The following is a 6,219-nucleotide window of genomic DNA, read 5'->3' as shown; positions in this document are numbered from 1 at the left end:
CTCAGAATACAAAATCAACGTACAAAAATCACTAGCATTCCTATACACGAACAATCAAACCGAGAGCCAAATCAGGAATGCAATCCCATTCACGATCACCACAAAAATAATAAAATGCCTAGGAATATAGCTAACCAGGAGCTGAAAGATCTCTACAATGAGAACTATGGAACACTGCTCAAAGAAATCAGGGATGACACGAACAAATGGAAAAATACTCTATGCTCATGGATAGGAAGAATCAATATCATTAAAATGGCCATACAGCCCAAAGCAATTTAAAGGTTCAATACTATTCCTATCAAATTACCAATGATATTTTCCATAGAACAAGAAAAAAGCTATTTTAAAATTCATATGGAATCAAAAAAGAGCCCAAATAGCCAAGGCAACCCTAAGCAGAAAGAACAAAGCTGAAGTTGTCACACTACCCAACTTCAAACTATCTATAGGGCTATAGTAACCAAAACAGTGTGATACTTGTACAAAAACAAATATAGACCAATGGAACAGAATAGAGAGCCCAGAAATAAGGCTGCACACCTACAACTACCTGATCTTTGACAAAGCTGACAAAAACAAGCAATGGAGAAAGGATTCTGTATTCAATAAATGGTGCTGGGATAACTGCCTAGCCATATAGAGAAGACTGAAACTGGACCCCTCCCTTACACCACATACAAAAATCAACTCAAGATGGATTAAAGACTTAAAGGTAAAACCCAAATCTATAAAAACTCTGGAAGATAACCTAAGCAATACCATTCTGGACATAGGAACAGGCAAAGATTTCATGATGGAGATGCCAAAAGCAATTGCAACAAAAGCAAAAATTGACAAATGGGATCTAATTACAGAGCTTCTGCACAGCAAAAGAAACCATCAACAGAGTAAACAGATAATCTACAGAATGGGAGAAAAATTTTGCATCTGACAAAGTTCTAATATCCAGCATCTATAAAAAATTTAAACAAATTTACAAGAAAAAACAACCCCATTAAAAAGCGGGCAAAAGAACATGAACAGACACTTTTCAAAATAAGACATAACTGTGACTGCAAACATATGACAAGAAGCTCAACATCACTGATCATTAGAGAAATGCAAATCAAAACTGCAATGAGATACCATCTCACACCAGTCAGAATGGCTACTGGTAAAAAGTCAAAAAATAACAGATGTTGGTGAGGTTGCAGAGAAAAAGGAATGCTTATACACTGTTGGTGAGAATGTAAATTAGTTCAACCATTGTGGAAAGCCGTATGCTGGTCCCTCAAAGAGCTAAAAGCAGAGCTACTATTCAATCCAGCAATTCCATTACTGGGCATATATACCCAAAGGATTATAAATAATTTGACCATAAAGACATATGCATGCAAACGTTCACTGCAGCATTATTCACAATAGCAAAGACATGGAATCAACCTAAACACCCATCAGTGGTAGACTGGATAAAGAAAATGAGGTACACACACACCATGGAATAGTAAGCAGCCATAAAAAAGAATGAGATTATGTGTTTTGTGGGAATGTGGCTGGAGCTAAAGGCCATTATCCTTAGTAAACTAAAGCAGGAACAGAAAACCAAATACTGCATGTTCTCATTTATAAGTGGGAGCTAAATTATGAGAAATCATGAACACAAAGAAGGCAACAATAGGTGCTGGGGTCTACTTGAGGGAGAAGGGAGGAGGGAGAGGATAAGGAAAAAATAACTAATGGGTATTAGATTTAATACCTGAGTGACAAAATAATCTGTACAACAAACCCCCATAACACGGGTTTACCTATATAACAAACCTATACAACAAACCTATACATATAACCCTGAACTTAAAAGTTAAAAAATAATAATAAATATTAAACAAACCATAGTTACTTCCCCTTTAACCCCAGACTTTACTAGTTGTTTTTGCATATTGTCTCAGTGCTCTGAAATTATCCTAGCTTATGTGTAAGAATGGGCAAAGCCCTCTTAAACAAAAATGGAGTTAGTTATGTTAGCTCTTTTGCTGTTTCACTGCTACAGCATGAGGTGGGCTCTTTTGGTAGCCATTGTTGCTTGCTTATCCAACAGCCGTTCCTCACCTTTCTCCCTGATAAAGGAAATCTTATTTTATTCAGACAGTGGGCAGAGACACCTTAATTTCAGGGAAGGTAGACTTATTCTCCAGCCCCAGGGAACGAATCATTATTAGTGTAAACCAGTAATTGTCATCTCATCCCTTTGGTCAATACAGTAATTCATTGGGAGACAGTTGCAGAGTGGTGTGTGATCCAGTTCTGGCCAATGAGAGATAAGAAAAAGCTGGTTGGAAGTTCTGGAAAGGATTTTCTTTTTGGATTTAAAAAACAGAGTCTTGGGAAGTAAAAGCCTTGTGCTTGCTATTCCTTCCCTTTTTCTTCCTCCCTTGAATGGGATCATGTTGTTGGAAGCAAAGCTCAGAGTCGCAAAGAAAATGAGCACTCAAACAAAAGATTTCTCAGCAAGGCAAATTTACTTCTGCAGAAGGGTGCTTTCTTGCAGTTGCCATGAGAGCACACTGAACAAAGGAGGGAAAGGGTTTTTATTCATAACGCAACTTGTCCCTACTACTGTGTCCTGTCCCTGTTGGCTGGAGTTGGACCACACAATCTAAACTGAACCCAGTTGGCTAACTTGAAAGACAGCTTTGGCGGGAAGAGCTGTTACAGTGGGAGTGGTAAATTACAGAGTGAATGGCAGATGTGGGCTCTGCAGATAAGGACTGGTGGGAGAGTTGTTTACTGGAACCAGGAGCAGGGAGGCAAAAAGGATAAGGAAGTTGGACCTTGAAAGTAGAGAATAAGGAAACTAAACAAACTAAACTTTTGAAGAGGAACTTCTATTGGATATGACAATGTGAAGATAGAAACCTTGGAACTGTGTTGGCTATGCTGTGACCACAGGGCCAGGACTGGGGGCAGGGAGGTCGCATTTCTATGGATAATGTGCTAATACCCAAAGATGTCAGATGGTAAATTAGAAAGGGATTTTGCCTTCAAAGACCTTATGGAGCTACAGCCAACCAGAAACCACTTACCTCCAGTCTTCTTGTTGTACAAGAAAATTAGCATGCTTTTAAATATAAGCCTGTGGCTCTCAAAGTGTGGTCCTCTGACCAACAGCATAAAGATTATCTGGGAACTTGTTGGAAATGCACTTTCTCTGGCCCCACCCCAATGTCCTGAATCTGCATCTCAGAGTCCAGTGATACTGAAGCATGCTCAAGTTTTAGGGTCACTGTGATCACGGTACAGTTTCTGTCAAAGGCATTCCTAGCTGAGTCTTCATACGAATATGTGCAGATCAGTGAAGGGATCTAAAGTATTCCCTAGAAGTTGCTTCCTTGACTGAGCGCCTGTTATTGGCTTTATTTCTTAATATTTATCTCTATTTTATAAGTAAGGCTATCTCCAGAGGGTGAACTTGCTGTCTTGTGTTGGGGGGTTATATATGAAATATATTTATACATATATAGATTTTGTGTGTGCAAATATATATATATATATAAAAATTGTTGTGTGAACCTTAATGCTTCCTTTTCCCAAATTGTGTTCTTGTCCTTGATAGAACCTTCACTTTCACTTTACCAGAAATCTCTCACTTCCGAGCATCATTCTAATACAATTTTATTTAAACGTTAGTTAAATGCTTCCACTTCCAGGTGAGTTTTAAATCCATTATTTAAACAGATTATGAAGAAATATGGCCATCTCATAGATCTTCAGAATATTATCACTAACTACCATTACTACTAGGACACATTTTTGCATCTAAGGGTGAGAATGGGAAGCCATCTGTGCTTATACTGAGGACTACCAAATACTTTCAACGCACTTTTCGATCACTGTGCATGCTGTTCTTATGGATGCCAAAGAAAAGAGGTGGTGGCTGAGCAGGTGTGAAGTCAACGAATCCAGTTTGTGGTGAGGCTCTTTCAGACAGCTCTGGATCCCCTCTGATGGATACCATAAAGAGATGCAAGGTTGCTGGGGACATGGGACGAGGGCAGAGGGGATAGAAACCTTGTATTGCTCTGTGCGTCCTATCTCCCAGCTATCCAGGACCCAACTCTAGAGAAAGCTAAATGAGAATTTTGCCAAAGACTCCTCGTTTGCTTTTACTAGGACTCTCCTCCTTCCTGCCCCCATTATCCCCTCATGTTTTATTTTTGAATTTTATAAAAGATAAATGTTTTATGGAGCAACATCTCAACGTCACTTTACTGTGAGAAGCACTTTACATATATTATCTTATTTCATTTATTTTATCTAATTTCCCCCATTTCAATTTTACTTGTTTATTCTTTAAGTATTCTGCCTCTATTTTGTTTTTCCTACTTTGTCTTTATTTATATTTCCATTAAAAATAATACTTTCACATCCTTTTGAAATTATATTCCTAGTTCAGCCTAGAATTTTTGTTTTTAATCCATATTTATATTTTTCATAAAAGACTAATGAATCCAGCTTTTTTTCCCACCCCACCCGCTCCCCTCTCCACCTTGGCACCGCTCAGGCTGCACCGCGCTTGCTGCGAGCTTCAGGCTCCTGCTAAGTTAGCGCTGCATCGTCTCCCTTCAGCCGCCGTCATGATTATCTACCGGGACCTCATCAGCCACGATGAGATGTTTTCCGACATCTACAAGATCTGGGAGATCGTGGACGGGCTGTACCTGGAGGTGGAGGGGAAGATGGTCGGTAGGATAGAGGGTAACATTGATGACTCACTCATTGGTGGTAATGCCTCTGCTGAATGCCCCTAGGGCGAAGGTACAGAAAGCACAGTAATCACTGGTGTTGATACTGTCATGAACCATCACCTGCAGGAAACAAGTTTCACAAAAGAAGCCTACAAGAAGTCCATCAAAGATTACATGAAATCAATCAAAGCCAAACTTGAAGAACAGAGACCAGAAACAGTAAAACCTTTTATGACAGGGGCTGCAAAACAAATCAAGGACATCCTTGCTAATTTCAAAAACTACCAGTACTTTAATTGTGAAAACATGAATCCAGATGTCATGGTTGCTCTATTGGACTACGGTGAAGATGGTGTGACCCTATATATGATTTTCTTTAAGGATGGTTTAGAAATGGAAAAATGTTAACAAATTTGGCAATTACTTTGGATCTATCACCTGTCATTGTAACTGGCTTCTGCTTGTCATCCACACAGCACCAGGACTTAAGACAAATGGGACTGATGTCATCTTGAGCTCTTCATTTATTTTGACCATGATTTATTTGGAGTGGAGGCATTGTTTTTGAGAAGAACATATTATGTAGGTTGTCGAAAAATAAAATGCATTTAAACTAAAAAAAAACTAATGAATCCAATTTATATTTTTATTCTATTTTATATTTTATACCTTTTTATTTCCTTGATCATCAGTCTAATTATTTTATCTTATAATCATTACATTCATATTTAATCTTGTATTTTAATTTCAATGTTTGTTTTTTTTTAATTTTCTCTCTTTTTTGTATAATTTTACTTTAAATTTTTCTTTTTTCTTTCTTTTTTTTTTTTTTGAGACAGAATTTTGCTCTGTCACTCAAGCTGGAGTGCAGTGGTGTGATCTCGGCTCACTGTAACCTCCATCTCCTGGGTTCAAGCAATTCTCCTGCCTCAGCCTCTCAAGAAGCTGGGATTACAGGCTGTTGCCACCACACCTGGCTAATTTTTGTATTTTTAGTAGAGACAGGGTTTCACCATGTTGGCCAAGCTGATCTCAAACTCCTGACCTCAAGTGATCCACCTGCCTTGGCTTCCCAAAGTGCTGGGATTACAGGCGTGAGTCACTGCACCTGGCAAATTTTTCTTTCTTCATGAAGAATATTTATTTTACCTTGTGTTTTTTGCTAGCAAGAAATATGGGCTTGGGACCTGGCAGTGAAGAAAGCCCACATCCTCTGTCCCCACCTGCTCTATATCAAAGAGTGTGACAATCTAACTAAAGGAAGGGTCTTTCTGCAATTACTCAGGTTGGGGTCTCAAACTAAACTGGTTAGAGATCCAAGGGCAGAGTGGACTTAGAAAATGTCAAACAATGGTACATCCAGATTACATATCATATATATGTTGGTTGACAATATAATTTTTATCACCTAAACGCAAACACTGCTGAAGGTGAAATAGGTAGCTATTAAAAATCATTCTGGTACAACATGTCTACAAGAAGCTGGTCCTAGGTA

General features: G+C 38.6%; 1 pseudogene; it reads left to right on the top strand.

Annotated features, from left to right (window-relative positions):
• Nucleotides 1-4,597: 4,597 nt before the first annotated feature.
• Nucleotides 4,598-5,293, top strand: LOC129038745 (translationally-controlled tumor protein-like; annotated as a pseudogene).
• Nucleotides 5,294-6,219: the final 926 nt, after the last annotated feature.

The sequence above is a fragment of the Pongo pygmaeus genome, chromosome 5, assembly GCF_028885625.2.
Source record: "Pongo pygmaeus isolate AG05252 chromosome 5, NHGRI_mPonPyg2-v2.0_pri, whole genome shotgun sequence".
NCBI classification, from domain to species: Eukaryota; Metazoa; Chordata; class Mammalia; order Primates; family Hominidae; genus Pongo; species Pongo pygmaeus.
This window is presented reverse-complemented; position numbering and strand designations above follow the sequence as displayed.